The 17,720-nt window shown below is 40.4% G+C and overlaps 1 protein-coding gene across 1 annotated transcript in view; it reads right to left on the bottom strand.

Annotated features, from left to right (window-relative positions):
* The window catches only part of PCDH15 (protocadherin related 15), a 913,479-nt gene extending 896,186 nt beyond the window's left edge, over nt 1-17,293 (bottom strand). The window contains exon 1 of the mRNA XM_029061331.2: nt 16,995-17,293. The gene's annotated coding sequence lies outside the window, so the exon portion shown is untranslated. The remainder of the gene's footprint in view (nt 1-16,994) is intronic.
* Nucleotides 17,294-17,720: the final 427 nt, after the last annotated feature.

Here is a 17,720-nt window from a genome sequence, read left to right as displayed (position 1 = left end):
GCATAGAGGAGTCAGTGACTTGCCCAAGGTCACATAATAGACAAGTGGCAGAGCTGGAGTTAGAACCTAGATCCTCTGACTCTGAGACCCATTCTCTTCCCAGTAGACAGCACTACTCCTCACGCTGGACTACTGTGCCATGGCCCATCGGGAGGTTGATGTCTTAGAATCCACTGTGGTCTTTCCTATTAGATTTCCTCTATTGCCCATGCAATGGGTGAGAAGAATGGGATGAGAAGGACCACGGAATTTTCATTCAGTAAAGTTGGAAGCACAATCCAGAGTTACTTTCACAAAATTTGAAATTAGAAATTCCAGGCAGTAAACCATGTTTCCTTCTATGCTCCAAGTTGCATAACTTAGAAGTACTTAAACAGTGTCTGCACATAATATTGTCATTGTTTGTGAGAAATAGAATATACTGCTGATAATGAATTAAACAACTGTATTTTACTATCAGTAAACAAAATATTTTTGTAATAATGAACCCATTTCATATGTATTTGCTAAATATGTGACAGTTGGAAAATACTGAACTAAAATTACAGGAAATTAATCCTTAGTTCCAAGGTAGCATGTTCCCTGTGCATTTTAAATCCTTAAGTGAATTGTAAATGGGAAAACAAAGGTTATCTTTAAATAGTGCTCAACATAGGAGAAAGACTATGAAGGTATGAATGGCTGCTTCACTGATCAAAGGGAAAATGAGTTTGTAGTTGTTGCTACCGGCAATAACAACAAAATTCAGCCAAAGTATCCCAGTGTGTTAACTTTGGTACTGCCAAATGACTGGTCATTGATTCCAGCCCACAGAATATTATGTTATTGTCTTCAGCATCAATTAAGTTCAATTTTGTTTCCTGATGGCCATAAATAGCACAACAAGAAGTGGACCTATTTTACTAACTTGACAGGTAAGCAGGGGTTGTGACATGGAAGAGATTCCATGATATGTGCAGTGTCTCTCTCTGTCTCTCCCTCTCTCTCTCACACACACACACTTCAAGCAATACAGCCTTGCCAGAAAATGCTAGAAACAAAGCTAGGAGACTGGTTAGCCCGACCCTTTGGAAACACAAATCGAATCCCAGCTCTGCCATTTGTCTGCTGTGTGCCCCTGAACAAGCCACTTAATTTATAAACTCATTGTGGGTAGGGAATGTGTCTACCCCCTCTGTTATATTGCAGTCTCCAAAGCACTGTACAGTAAGGACTCAATAGGTTTGACTGATTCTCTGTGCCTCAGTTACTTCCTCTGTAAAATGGAGATTATGGAGATTATGACTGAGAGCCCTTATGGGGCATGGATTATGCCCAACCTGATTAGTTTGTATCTATCCAGTGCTTAGTAAACTGCCTGGCATATAATGAGTACTTAAATACCATAAAACAAAGCAAACCCCCAAAGACATTCTGCAACCTGAGGGGAAGAGACTGGTGGGGATTCAACTAGGTATAAACAAATCTCTAAAAGTTCCAGAGACGGATAATATTTTCAGTGCAAAGAGACCCACTAATTTTCTTTTTTTACTCTCAGCCACTTTTAAAGTCTAGTAACAACTTTCAGCAGCATCATTTTTATTCAGCCATGCAGCTTTTCCAAATCAGATCAACAAGGGAAGCTTGTTATGCAGCTTTTTCACTCGGTGTTATTTGAGTGCTGTATATCTCAAGTTAGGGGTCGGATCAATTATGTCAAATCATATAGACTGCTTGAGTTATAACACTCTACTGTAGCATGATTTATTGCTTCATGGCCTATAGAGTTTCACTACTATGTTATAGCTAGAAGCATGTAATGATGCACTACTTCCTAACAAGTGGTGTTGAAATATATTTACTTATTCCCATGTTTATTTTTTTGTGTTTGTTTGTTTTTACAGATTAAAGCCTGAATGACTGTGAAGCTGGGAAGAAGACAGAGGAACTGAGTGGTGGGTGAAAAAAATGAGACAATATTACTAAATAAACTGGTCCTGGGAACTGAAGACTGAAGTTTATAAGCAGCTTTCTGGTATTGGCAAGGCAGCTCATTAAGAAATCTACTTTTGCCATAGTGCTTTCAGTTCATGAAGCTAATATGACTTCATAAACCATAACCTCTATCTTGTCAAATTCTTCATTTTATTTTAGAGGTGGCCTTATAAAGTATTATTCCCTTTCTCAAATCTGCTAAGACTTGATTTTGGCCTTGCTAGCAATGAGGGTGGGCTCAAGGTGGGTCGGGGGAAGGAGGCTGGTCTAAATGTGAGTCAGTGGGGATGGTAAAACCAAGGTACGAATAAAAATCCCAACAGCAATTATGTATGTGTACAAGTTGCCCCTGACATCATTTCTGGACAGATTATAAACTCCTTGAGGATTGGATCATTTTACTCTATTCTCTCATTCTCTTACAGTAGTGCTGTATATGTAGGAGCCTCTTAATACATACTAATTGTTCTATTTGTTATCCATAACATCTGGTACAATTTGACTCCCTCTTCATGTAACATGTTTTCTGAAACCTACTCTAAAACCAGTCAACCTTTTTGTTGTAGGAATTGTGAAATGTAATGAGCTGTGTTCTCAAGTCACACTTAAAGGAGACCTGGCCATTTTAAGCACAGCCTGCTTTGTTAAATGACTTACGGTGGGGCCAGAAAGTTTCTCCAGGAGAGTAAAGGACAGGTACGTGGCAGGAATCTGTCCTGCTAATCTACTGCATTCTTTATGATAGATAGGCTCCTGGGAAACCCATGCTATTAATGCATTTCCCAAGGTAGACTATAATAGAAAAATCTGCCTGAACTACTTCCCCCTTCACATTTGACAGATCATTACTCTCCCCACCTTCAGACTTAATAAAACCACATTTCCTCCAAGAGGCCTTCCCCAACTAAGTCCTGTTACTCTTCTCCCTCACACTTGTATTTGTACCTTTTATTTACCCCATCCCCAGAGTACTTATGTTCATAATTTATTTATATTAATGCCTGTCTTCTCCTTTAGACTGTAAACTCCTTGTGGACTGGAGATGTGTCTACCAACTAGCATGGCCTAGTGGCTAGGTGGCTAGATCCAATTATGGCTCCACTGCTTGTTTGCTGTGTGACCTTAGGCAAGTCAGTTAGCTTATTTGTGTCTCAGTTATTGCATCTGTAAAATGGGGATTAAGACTGAGCCCTATGGGGGATAATATGGACTGTGTCCAACCTCTTTAGCTTCGATCTAACCCAGAATTTAATACAGTGCCTGGCACATAGAAGGTGCTTAAACACCATACAAAATGCTTAGTATAGTGGTCTGCACACAGTAAGGGATCAATAAACATGATTAATTGATTCCATACCAGTGATATAATCCCCTCTAGTGTGGCAGAGGGGAGCTGATGGAACAGCTTCATCTGGATCAACTGGCAGACAGATCCTTGAAAATCATGTCCTCTCCTACAGAGTGCCCCCACAAACCCTGTCAGCCAAACATTTCCTCAGACATGTACACCAGGACATTTTCGCCAGTCTGCTCTCTATTACTTGGCTTCTCGTGCTAGCAGGGTGAGTTTAAGTTGAGTCACACTAAGAGGCCAGGCTTCCAAAGAAAGGAAAATTTGGGGGTAATGGGCTCTGGGTAGGTGCATATGTTGCGGACCTGTAAAGAGTCCTCTGGGAGAATTTACCACTCATATTCCCCACCTAATTCTTTCTTGACAAATGCTGGGGTCAGGGTAGGGGAGCACAACTAGTCTTCCCAGGCTCTCAGCACCAGGAAAATCTGGAGTAAATGGAAAGGCTCCAGGGAGGCCAGGTGAGAGAGGGAGCTTCAAAGGAAAGAGAAGGTGAGAGATGGAAGGGGTGATTTGTTTTGAAAGCAGAATTCAGGGAAGGAGCAGAACTGCTTCTGTGAGTCAGCAGACATGCTAATAAGTGAGGTTCCCTAGGAAGTAAATGGCAGAAGTTAAGGGTTAGGGAGAGGTCAAGGATGAAGGGAATTTGCCCACCCGATCAAACAGGTAGCATTTAATTTTAGGTTGCATTGCTGGGTATGGCATAGGGAATAGAGTGCATTGCTAGGGATTTTGCTTCCTCTCCTAGTTTTTATGTTATTTGTTATTAATAATAATGACAATGCTAATAATGGCATTTGTTAAATGCTTACTTTGTGCCAGGCACTATACTAAACACAGGGGTAGATACAAGCAAATCAGTTTGGACACAGTCCCTGTCCATAAAGAGGCTCACAGGCTCAATCCCCATTTTACAGAAGAGATAACTAAGTGTTTATTATGGGCCCCACACTGTACTAAGTCCTGGGGTAGATACAAGTTAATCAGGATAGATACCATCTCTCTCCTAAATTGGAATCACAGTCAAAAGTAGGAAGAAGTAGGATTTAATCCTATTTCCCAGAGAATCAGCATGGACTAATGGAAAGAGCCTGAGCCCGGGAATCAGAGGACCTGGGTTCTAATTCTGCTTCACCACTTACTTGCGGAATGACCTTGGGAAAGTCATTTAACTTTGTACCACAGTTCCCTCATATGCAAAATGGGGATTCAATACTTGTTCTCCCTCTCAGACAGAGACTCATGTGAGAACTGACTGTTTTTTATCTACCCTGGTGTTTAGTGCCATGCTTGACACATAGTAAGCATTTAAAGACCACAATTATTAATGTTGTGGGCAAGGAACGTGCCTGTTTATTGTTGTATCATTCCTCTTCCAAGCACTTAAGTATTGTGCTTTGCACACAGTAACTGCTCATTGAATGAATTACCCCCTTTTTAATGAGTAAGCTGAGACACAGAAGTCATATGCCCAAGATCACACAGTAGACAAGCTGTGGAAGCGAGATTAGAACCCAGGTCATCTGACTCCCAGTCCTGTACTTTGTCTACTAGGCCACACTTGCTTCTGAGATAATATAAATGTGCTGGACACTCTGCTGTCTGATTTCAGGATACCTTTATGATACTTTTATCATTAACATAAAAGCTGTGATTTGGAAATTCAGTTCAAGTCACCTAAGTGAATCAGCTTAGTGCCTGCTCAAACTGTCACTTGTGTGCAGCCTGAAGGAATCCCATGCAGAAGGAAAACTGACCCCTAGCTCCTCTAACTGCCCAGCCTTTCTGAGTCAGACAGAAGGCTTGGAACAGCTGGGATTGGGAGGGTTCAGAATCCTCTTACCCTCTCAGGATGCTGTTAAATATTCTTACTGGAAAAATGTATCATGTTCCTGAATAATTGATTGATAAATTTGACATTTAACTTTATACAGTTAGGGATGTGCTAAACATCCCCACCATTTCTTCTGAATAACCCATTATAGACATCTCATACATGACTGCATCCCCAAACTAATTGTTTAATTAGAGAAGCAGCGTGGCTCAGTGGAAAGAGCCCGGGCTTGGGAGTCAGAGGTCATGAGTTCGAATCCTGGCTCTGCGACTTGTCAGCTGTGTGACTGTGGGCAAGTCACTTCACTTCTCTGGGCCTCAGCTACCTCATCTGTGAAATGGGGATTAACTGTGAGCTCCTCAACTTCCCTCCTAAGCCCGGTCCTCTCCCAGACTTCCCTATCACCATGGATGGTACAATGGGCCGTCTCTCAGGCCCGCGACCTTGGTGTCATCTTTGACTCATCTCTCTCATTCACCCCACACATCCGATCCGTTACCAAGACCTGCCGGGCCAGCCTCACCTTTACAATATCGCCAAGATCTGCCCTTTCCTCTCCACCCAAACAGCTACCTTACTGCTACAGGCTCTCATTATATCCCGGTTAGACTACTGTGTCAACCTTCTCTCTGATCTCCCTTCCTCCTCTCTCGCCCCGCTCCAGTCTATTCTTCACTCCGCTGCTCGGCTCATCTTCCTGCAGAAACGATCTGGGCATGTCACTCTCCTTCTTAAAAACCTCCAGTGGTTGCCTATCGACCTCCGCTCCAAACAAAAACTCCTCACTCTAGGCTTCAAGGCTCTCCGTCACCTTGCCCCTTCCTACCTCTCCTTCCTTCTCTCTTTCTACCGCCCACCCCGCATGCTCTGCTCCTCTGCCGCCCACCTCCTCTCGCCTATCCCGTCGTCAACCCCTGGGCCACATCCTCCCGCGGTCCTGGAATGCCCTCCCTCCTCACCTCAATCTAATTCTCTTCCCTCTTCAAAGCCCTACTTAAAACTCACCTCCTCCAAGAGGCTTTCCCAGATTGAGCTCCCCCCTTTTTCCCTCTACCTCCCCTTCACCTCTCCGCAGCTAAACCCTCTTCTCCCCCCTTTCCCTCTTCTCCCCCCTTTCCCTCTCCTCCTCCCCCTTCTCCCGTCCCACACCCTCAGCACTGTACTTGTCCACTCAACTGTATATATCTTTAATCACCCTATTTATTTTGTTTATCTTGTTTAATGAGATGTACATCATCCTGATTCTATTTATTTGCCATTGTTTTTATGAGATGTTCTTCCCCTTGACTCTATTTAGTGCCATTGTTCTTGTCTGCCTGTCTCCCCCGATTAGACTGCAAGCCCGTCAAAGGGCAGGGACTGTCTCTATCTGTTGCCGACTTGTACATTTCAAGTGCTTAGTACAGTGCTCTGCACATAGTAAGCGCTCAATAAATACTATTGAATGAATGAATGACAACCTGATTACCCTGTATCTCCCCCAGCACTTAGAACAATGCTCTGCACATAGTAAGTGCTTAACAAATACCAACATTATCATATGAAAATTGAACTCTTGTGTGTGGTATCTGGTCGGGAAGAGACATCTGGAGAGGACCTCTGAAAGAGCTGTCACAGCTGGCAGTGATAACCCTAGAAGGAGTGCTCTGAGTCATTGCTGTTATTGCCATAAGCACCTCATTTTTCCAATTATCTCCTAAATCTAGGCAATGGGAAACCAATGTTGTACATGTTTGCTATGATAATGCTCTAAAATCACCTTTATCATGAATACCTTGAACTCAGGATAATCAACAGGAAGATGGCTTCAGTGAATGAGTCAGTGATTTCCTTTGTTTGTCTTCTAAATGTTATCTGAATTTCCACCAAGTACCTAAGGCTTAAAGTTGATTTGATAGGTCAAGCTATTAAAAAAAAGTCTTTCAGAGTTTTAGCTCCTACACTATGTTAAGTAACACAGTGTACCAAACAATAGGAGCTCTGGGTGAGGTTGTTTGAAAATGATCATCTTGCTTCTATTGCCTCCAACACCATATATCTCTTTGGTGAGCAGAGAAGCCACACCAGTGAATTTCCTTGAGTGCAGTGTGGAAACCATTTCCTCTGCTGAACACTCACTGCACCTTCTCTGACACTCTGGTTTAATAATGATGATATTTATGATGTCCTTACTAGGTGCCAAGTACTGTACTAAGCAATAATAATGTTGGTATTTGTTAAGTGCTTACTATGTGCAGAGCACTGTTCTAAGGGCTGGGGTAGATACAGGGTAATCAGGTTGTCCCACATGAGGCTCACAGTTAATCCCCATTTTATATATGAGGGAATTTAGGCACAGAGAAGTTAAGTGACTTGCCCACAGTCACACAGCTGACAAGTGGCAGAGCCAGGATTCAAACTCATGACCTCTGACTCCCAAGTCCATGCTCTTTCCACTGAGCCACGCTGCTTCTCTTAAGCACTGACAAGATAATCAGTTTGTCTCATGTGCAGCTCACTGTCTTAATCCCCATTTTACAGATGAGGTAACTGAGTACAGAGAATTGAAGTGGCTTGTCCAAAGCCAAACAGCTGACAAGTGGTGGAGCCAGGATTAGAACCCATGACCTCTGACTCCCAAGCCCATGCTCTTCCTACTAAGCCATGCTGGTTTGCGATACAGCTGCTTGGGGAGTTTGAAGGTGTGTGTTTGGACACTACTGGCATTTCTTCCAGTAAGGTGTAGACATACATATTTGTTATTCTCTGGGTGGTCACTTTGTAAAGGGAAGAACAATAAGGTGTTTCGGGTTTTATGCCTACAATAGCAAGAGAATAATAGTCATCTCCCTACAGCTCTTCTCATTTTCAAAGCCTTATTAATAGCACATCTCCTCCAAGAGGCCTTCCCTGATTAAGACCTCATTTTGACTACTCCATCCTCTGCATTGCCTCTGCACTTAGATTTGACCCTTTAGTCAACAAACCCTCAGCCTACAGTGCTTATGTACATATCTAATATATTTATACTAATATGTTGTCTCACCCTGTAGACTGTAAGCACCTTGTGGGCAGGGAAGGAAATCAGAATCAGAATCAAGGAAAAGGCCCTGCAATGTTAGGTTTAGAACTGCATTTCAATTTCCTATTGAAAAACTAAGTTTTTACATATACAGGCAATCTGCAAAACACATGTTCCTTACCTTCTCTCTTAAAAAGCTGATTTGCTTCTAACCAAGAGATTTCAATAAAATTGCTTAACCATAAGTTTTGTTTAAATTCAGAGAAGTCCTGGGAGATATTCAGAAAAACCATTCCATGGAGTCCCACAACTTTTTTCAGAAATCAGTTCTAAGATTGAACTTTTGCCTTGGAAAAATCATAATCTGCTTTATAATGGCAACTGTTTATAGAACATTGTATATCATAATCATTATAGAGCACTATTTGCTTTGGTTCCCTTTCAATCATACAAAACACATTTGGTATGTCTCATGCAGGTTCATATCACTAGAATGAAAGCATTTGAGAATCTAATGCTTTAGAATCTGACTCTGGTGAGCTCAGTTGGACTTTTATTTTTCCAACCTCTGATTTATGAATATATAATTTTGGTTATTCATGAGTATTTCTGAAACAATAACACCACTGAAAGGGCAAAGTCCACTAATTCTGTCTTTACAAAGCCTACTATTTTTACTCAGGATTTTCTCTGAAATGTTTGCAATCCATAGAACAAATGTTACAGTTCCAACACTGAACATTTGACCTCAAACACAATGTCAAAGAGTCATGGAGCAAACTTGAAGGAAAGTATTCAGATTTACTTGGAAAAAAACTGGGAAGAAGGAAATGTTTTGGTCCAGACCAAGTACATCATGACACAAAATCAGCCATAATGTGAATATCAGAAGCCAGTTTCCACCCAGTGCCCTCTAAGGTCCCTCAAAATCCAACACCAGGTCATTACAGAATTTGATTGAGTGACCCTTAAATCTCAGGTGAGAAATCTTCTTACTGACCTTTAACCTTCCTTCTTCAATTATCTCTGCCCAGACCACTCTACCCTTTTCCTGCTGCCTGCAGAAGAGGATGATCTCCCAGATGCTGAGAACTTGTAAAGCAGAAAAATTATTTGATGATGATAATATTTGTTAAGCACTTTCTCCATGCTGAGCACTGTAGTCAATCATATTTATTGAGAGCTTACTATGTGCAAAATAAAACACCTTGGGAGAGTACAACAATAAACAGGCACATTCTCTGTCCACAACAAGCTAAGCACTGGAGTAGATACAAGATCATAGGTCTGACATAGCCCCTGTTTCACATGGAGTTCACAGTCTATATGAGAGGGAGAACAGGGATTGAATCCCCTTCTGACAGATTAGGAAACTGAGGCTGAGAGAAGTGAAGTGACTTGCCCAAGATCACACAGCAATCAAGCAGTGAAACTGGGATCAGAACCCAGTTCCTCTGACTCCCAGGTTTGGGTGCTTTGTAGTAGACCATGCTGCTTTGAAATATCATGCTGTGAAACTTGTGATAGCACACCATGCAGAACAGTAAGGTGAGTCACCTGTCTATCCCCAGACCCCCTTCCATTTTGGCTGTATGTATCCGGGCCAGTAAGTAAGAAAAGCACCATCACACAACTCTGGACCCCCCCATGAACATCTGGGAGGCATTATCCACTCCCACAGCTTTGGAGGAAGTGGGGAGGACATTATTTACAGCTGCACCCACTGTTTTCTATGTGACTAATCTGGTTGCACAACAATGCAAAGGTATTTCAAATCCAGAAACCATGAAATCAATTTAAAAAAAAAATTTCTGAAATAACTACAAAAGCATTATAGTAACTGGCCAGCTGAGTCCCTCTTTGTCCAAACAATAAGTCGTTGGTATTTGAGTGCCTACTGTGGGCAGAGTGATGTTCTGCCTCCCCTTCCCATCACCCTGACTCGCTCCCTTTGCTCTACCCCCATCCCTGCCCCGCAGCACTTGTGTATACATTTACATATTTATTATAATTCCATTTATTTTTATTAATTCTGTGTATATATCTACAATTCTATTTATGATGCTACTGATGCCTGTTTACTTGTTTTGATGTCGGTCTCCCCCTTCTAGTCTGTGAGCCCAATGTGGGCAGAGATTGTCCCTATTTCTTACTGAATTGTACTTTCCAAGTGCTTAGTATAGTGCTCTGCACACAGTAGATGCTCAATGAATTTGAATGAATGAATACTAAGCTCTGGGGAGAATGCAATGCAATAAAATGGCCTAATCCCTGCCCTCAAGGATCTTACACTGTAGTAGAAAATATAAATGAAAAATTAGAAAGAAGAGAATGGAATGATGCATAGAATTGAAAGATATAAAAAAGAAAGAGCCATACATGGATGAATAAGTGCTTACTAAGTTAATTATATAACTTAATATGTACACAAGTGTGACTATTGCTAGTGAGTGCATAAGTACAGATATGGTGTAAGTGTAGGATTGAGAGGATATGAGCTGAGGAGGTGGAAAAAAGTGGAGAATACCTCCATTAATAGGTGGAATTTCAGAAAGGATCTGAAATCAAAGAGAGCTGTTCTATGATGGATTTGGAAGGGGAGAGAGTTCCAGGTAGAAGGGAGGGCATTATCAGGAAGTCTGAAGTCACATAGATGGGAATTAGGCAAAGGGAGTGGGTTAGTTGGTGAGAAAGAAAAGCGCAAGCTGGCGTATAGTGGGGAATAGGAGAAGCAGTGTGGCGTAGTGGAGGGAGCACAGGCCTGGGAGTCAGAAGATCATATCTTCTGATCCCAACTCTACCACTTCTCTGTTGTGTAATCTTGGGCATATCACTTCACTTCTCTGTGTCTCAATTACTTCATCTGGAAGATGGGAATTGAGTCTGTGAGCCTCATATGGACAGAGACTGTGTCCAACTTGATTTGCTTCATTCCATCCCAGTGCTTGATACAGTGTCTGGTACATAGTAAGTGCATAACAAATGCCATCATTATTATTTTAATAATGTGGGTAAACTAGAGAGAGAGATCTCTTGGAGAACCATTAGTTAATAGTAAGGTGTTTCCCCTGAAATTCATTAATGATTTTAATGAAATCAAAGGGTTTAACAAAAGCTGTGTTATACAGCCATCTTTACCAGAGGAAGTAAACAGGTTGCATTATTTACCCTTTATGATCAGTGAAGGACTAGTGCACTTTCTCCTCTTGGAAATCTCCCACATCTCTCTATTATTAGCCCTCTTTCTGGACCAACCTATCCCTGCTTTCTTGTCTACTCCCAGAAACTCTTTCATGATGTATTTTCCATCCTATTCCAACTAATGCCTCATTTACATGTCCCCTCTTAAATTTCATTCCTCATGCCTTTCTCATATTCTCTTTTCAAACTTTTTGCCTCTCCAATATTCCATTTTGCTGTTTTTACCTTTCATAATCAATCTGCTTCCTTATTCCTGTTTAACTTGACTAGAAAAATCATAGCCAAAAGACCCATCCACAATCCCAGCTACTGATGACATGTTGGTTGCAGAACACTGCAGTTTTTCTCACAGGTACATAGCAAGGCCTGGAACTATCTTCCCAGGGAAACCATTTGTTAAGGCTATTTCTAGTTGTGATTCAGGTCTTGAAAGACAAGACAAAGGACTTTTCAGTGGGACAGACTTCATTGCAAATTGATAAGTGTAGTATTTGTTAAGTGTTTTACTATGTGCCAGGCACTGTATTAAGAACTGGGGTTGATACAAGCAAATTGGCTTGGACTCTGGTTGTGCCCCACATGGGGCGCTCAGCCTAAATCCTTATTTTACAGATGAGGTAACTGAAGCACAGAGAAGTGACTTGCCCAAGGTGACACAGCAGACAAGTGCAAAGTCAGGATTTGAATCCAGCACTCTGACTCCCAATCCCACGCTCTGTCCACTAGCCCACACATCTTCAAGAATTATCATTTATCACATAATTTCTCAGTGGGAAATCACATTTTTCAATCCAAACACAACAAAGTCTACCATATTTTCTTGTATTAGCACAATGAAGATGATCAAGTGGACTTAAATTACTAATACTGGGTCACTGTTAAAATGCCTTAAACTCTTCAGAGTGGGAAAAAACCTCAATAAGGCTAGGCATACATGATTTCACATGTTTCATTTGAAGCAGTATGGCCTAGTGGAAAGAGCATGGGCTTGGGAGAACCTTGGTTTTACTCCTGGGTACACCACTTGCCTGCTGTGTAAACTTGGTCAAGTCACTTATCTGTGCCTAGTTACCTCATCTGTAAAATGGGGAGTAAACCTGTGAGCCTCCAGTGGTTGCCTACCCACCTCCATATCAAACAAAAACTCACCATGGGCTTTAAAGCACTCTGTCACCTTGTTCCCTCCTACCTCACTCCTCTCCTTCTACAACCCAGCCTGCAAACTTCGCTCCTCTAGTGCTATCCTTCTCACTGTACCTCAATCTCACCTGTCACCCCACCGATCCCTAGCCCACATCCTAGCCCAATCCCTCCCTCCTCAAATCCAACAATTACTCCCCCCAACTTCAAAGCCTTACTGAAGGCACATACCATCCATGAGGCCTTCCCAGAATAAGCCCCACTTGTCCCCCCCTCCCCCTCCCTTCCGCATTGCCCTGCCTTGCTTCCTTTGCTCTTCCCTTCAAGTGCCCTACAACACTTGTGTACATATCTGTAATTTTATTTATTTGTATGGATGTTTACCTCCCCCCCCCCCCCGCTACACTCTAAATTCATTGTGAGCAATGAGCAAGCAATGTCACTGTTTATTGTTGTATTGTACTTTCCTAAGTGCTTAGAACAGTACCCTGTACACAGGAAGCGCTCAATAAATATGATTGAATAAACAAATGGCATGGGCTTCATCGAACCTGATTACTTGTATCTACCTCAGCACTTAGGACAGTGCCTGACATATTAAATGCTTAATTACCATTAAAAAAAAATTAAAGCTATCCACCTGACATTCATATTCTTCATTGGATTCTGGCAGGTGTAACATATATTTCTGTTCTATCAAAATTAAAGGAAAATAATTTCCATAGGAAAAGTTCTCATTTTGCTAATTTCCAAATAGCAGAATTTAAAAATTCTCTCTCAGAATCTTTACCCCTCCACATTGAATAGTAACAGGTTGCTTGTATCCTTTAAGTGTTTAGTACAGTGCCTGGCCCATAGTAAGTGCTTAAATAGCAGAATTATAAATATTAACAATCTTCCATTGTTTCATCACTATTACCATTAGTGTAGTTAGCTTCTAGGTGGGAAAAATGGAATCATTTCATTATACTTCTTTTTGTAGCTGTAGTTCTAATCTGAGAAACTGTATATGGTAACTCTTCCAAGCTACAACAAAACTTGGGGAACAAAAAATCAAACATCCATAAAAAGTTTCCCCAGAAGTTTATGCTTCATGGAAAATATATTTACTTTTAAAAAATAAAGTTCATAGTCTCAAAACTTTCTGCCTCCCTCAATATTTGCCCCAAGAAGCAAAGAAAAAGAGCAACACAGGCAGAGAAAGACTCCTAATACCCTCCTGACTTCTCTTGTCTTTGGCCACCAATTATTCTAGAGTTTTTCCAGTACACTCAATTTTCTCACAGGACTAGAAACAAAGCATTGATAGTAAAATTGGTATAGTAAATTTTCCTAGCACCTATTCTTTCACTTCATTTGCATAACAGAATTAGGGAATTTTCTAACAAAGTGCACACAGTGTGATATTGGAAGAAATTATTTCAAGTAGGGGCATTAGATTGTATATGAGTATCAAACTTTCCTCAACACAGGTTTTAATCAAGATTGTAATATTGTAATCCCAAATAATAACATTGGTATTTCTTTAGCACTTACTATGTGCCAAGCACTGTTCTAAGCACTGGGGTAGATACAAGGTTATCAGGTTGTCCCACGTGGGGCTCACAGTCTTCATTCCCATTTTACAGATGAGGTAAACTGAGAGACCTAGAAGTTAAGTGACTTGCCCAAAATCATATAGCTGACAAGTGGTGAAGCCAGGATTAGAACCCATGACCTCTGACTCCTAAGACCAGGCTCTTCACACTGAGCCACACTGCTTCACTAGCCAAGCTGTTTCAGAGTCCTACCTGTACAGGGACCACGAACTGAGGAGACCCTATAACCCAATATCCCAATGTGTATTCCTAGAATTGTTTACTCTTAAATGCTGGCTTTTATTGAAACAGAAAACTTCAAAGTGAATGATTCCAGAGTTCATCTACAGAGAGAAATGTCTATGGTAAAATGCTATTTATGACAACAGCCAAAATAATTAGATTTCAAAAAATCATCTGCCCCCCTAATTTTTCCTCTGCCAGAGAACTTTTAGCACCCAAAATTTGTATTATATAAAGGCAGCTAGAAAGGTTTAAAATGTAAAGGATCTGGACCAGAAAACTAGATATTCAAAAATTAAGAAAGTCTGTTTTACATAAAGTTCTGTGACTAAGATACATCTTTTGTAATGTTTTCTAATTGGGTTGCCATTAAACATTAAACATATCCTCATTAATACACACCCTAGCAGCAATATGGTTCACTATACCTATATTTTTCACTTCTGAAAACCTTGATTTCCCTGAATTTCAGATCAAGTGAAATGTATTTTGCAAGCCTACATTTAGTCACTGCAAAAAATCAAGCTCAAAATGAGGTACAATATTGGTCTTTACTCAAAATATAAAGTCACATGGAATCATTAGGTTCTAGAAAATGGGAGGTTGAAACATTGTGACATTTCAAGCATTTGGGAATTTGCTGAGCAATTCTCTAAGAGGGGAGACTGCTCAGTACAATCCATTTAGCAGTTTCACAAATAGTAAATAGTTTTTACCCTTTTTACATAAATACAACCGTTGAAACTGACTTCCTTATACTGCACATTAAATGTTTTATTCTCTCTACCTTTTGAGCATTTAATTGAATCCTCATTTACAAATAAAGTGGAAAGACAATAATATTCAAAGAATGACACAGATTAAATTCCTTTCAGATTGAATTTCCAAATTTAGCCTGATGATCCAAATTACGACAGCACATACAGTAACAGCTTGCACAGAGCTTAAGCTCTTACAATAACTAGGAAGAACAGGAGAGATACAAAAAGTCAAGGACAGGAGTTTGAGGTAGTTGTGAATTTCACTGTTTATAATCATAATCTTGTTACACCTATTAGTCACTAACAATGAAAAAAATACAGTACAGAGAGCTAATATTCCTAGTAAAGACAGGACTGATGAGAAATAACCCACTAGCATATCTAATAGAAAACAGAGCTTTTCTTAAAACCTAACCTCCTCCAAAGAATACTTAAAACTTTACACCACAATTTTACAGCTGACTGCTTTTTTGGCTAAAGCTATTACACCTGAATAAAGATGACACATGGTGACAATACAATTATTCTAACAGTGATTAAGGACAAGAAAGAAACTATAAAGCAGACACCTACTCTCAAACTTTACTAGACCTGAGTGCTTACCGTTCAAGGGAACCACTGAGGCAGAATGAAGGGACTACCTTTCCCCCCTCCACACATCATTACACCAGCTGAGATGAGTGCACCATCATTAAGTAGCACCGGGCTCTCCCTGAATTGCACTCCGATTTCAGAGGACCATGACTACACAGCCAAGTGGATTAGGTTACTGAAACCTGAACAGTCACATGTATAGACAGATGCATTTGGCCAAAACTCAACCAAAAATAGAGCAGGGTAGTGAAGGAAAAGTACTGTACACAAAGTAGAAATTGTCTCAGTCTGTTCTAGTCAAGAACCTGTAAGCTCCCAGATGAGGGTAATGTCTCAAATATTTCATTAGTGGGCACATCATCTGTCTTGTTGTTAAGGAGCACAGCAACTCCCCACCTGGCCTATTAGGTTACCAGATTTGACACTTAGCTGGCTTTATGGGAAGCAGGGGGGGATGGTTTAGGAGTTAACCTTGCGCACATGCCTGACACCATATTCCAGTAAATAAAATCACTTTGTGTGCAACACATTTCATTTATGACCATTTGTATATTAGATATTCTCTTATAACACTGGCATAAATTCCAAGTTGTCCTTCATTTTCCACACCAGGTGGCCAGCTTCCAATACTGTGCTCTCCAGGTAAAAAAAAAAAAAAATGTTTCTTAAGGGATACTATGAACTGTAGAATTGTTCTACTAAGAAGAGGAAACAGAAAATGCATTTGAACTTTAGGGTATTCAGTGCTGTGTAATGCTGTAATAGTATAGGACTCTAAAAGCTAAATGTTCTATAACTCAGACACTAAATGCCTTTAAGCAAATTATATAAACATGAAAGTGCTACAAGAAGTGTTAATGCAGAGCAAACATTTCAACTTAAAACACTGAATATTCCAAATATCTAGAACATCCACAAAATTGTTTCTTACAATCTCCCTTTATTTCCACACACTAAACGCATCAGAAATCAATATTGATCTATTTGCTTATTCCACTTTTCTAAGTTACAACACTCACCTGAGAAATACAGAAACTAATGAAGCCAAGGAAGATAGAGTGAAAATGGAAAATACACTTCTCTTTGGAGAATGATAACTCACATTAAAGGATTAGATGTTGGCAGAGGTTAAGATGAGTGGTGGACTGAAATATTTGGCTTCAACAAAATAAATGGTTATTGCTACCTCATTACAATTCTTTCTTGCCATAAACATTAATGGAGATTGTCTCATGGCAGATACAAAGTCATATACTTAAAATATTAACTTCATAGGTACATCACTCCTCATTTCAATTTTAAAAAATAAAGAACTTACTTGCCAGTTTAAAGTTTCCTTCTTAGCCGATGTAAGATTATGCAGCAAGTTTTTCTGCCGAACCTGTTTACTGCATGTCCTTTTTCAAGTATTCTAAGCTCATAACACAGCTCCAAAGCGATTCTTCACAGAATAGAGTTGTTGTTCCTGTGAGACGCAAATATCCAACCTCATCTCCCAAAAACATAATTAGGAATAATTTAAAAAAAAAATCATAGCATACTAGCCCAGGAAGCATGCAATCATTCTCCACCTTCTGCTATGCATTTCAACTGCTTTAGTTATCACAAGCCACTAGCAATACACTGGTAGCAAGAATGTGTCTGCCCTCTATCTGCAGCTATTAGCTCAGCACGTTGATTCACTGGCACTGAAGCAACTGCAATTAGTTATCCTGCTTCCCCAGCAAATACTGAAGAGAGCTGAGTGGGCTAAAGCATACACTGACCAGTGAGCTCTTCACACCAATTGATAACAGGTGCTACAGCCTAAAAGGCAAATTGCTGTCCCACTAATATTCAGCCCTAGGTTGTTGTTTTTTCAAGCACTACCCTCGGTCAGCCTCACCTGGTCCCTGTTGGCTTTCTCTAAGTTATCAGAAGTAACCCAATAGCTCATATTCATTCACAATACTGTTTGACAAGAAAAAAGAATCACTTTCAACATTCCCTCACACAAAAAATACTAAAAAAAAACTTTATTTCAAAGAAAGCCACCCCATAAAAG

This window comes from Ornithorhynchus anatinus, chromosome 3 (genome assembly GCF_004115215.2).
Source record: "Ornithorhynchus anatinus isolate Pmale09 chromosome 3, mOrnAna1.pri.v4, whole genome shotgun sequence".
NCBI lineage: Eukaryota > Metazoa > Chordata > Mammalia > Monotremata > Ornithorhynchidae > Ornithorhynchus > Ornithorhynchus anatinus.
This window is presented reverse-complemented; position numbering and strand designations above follow the sequence as displayed.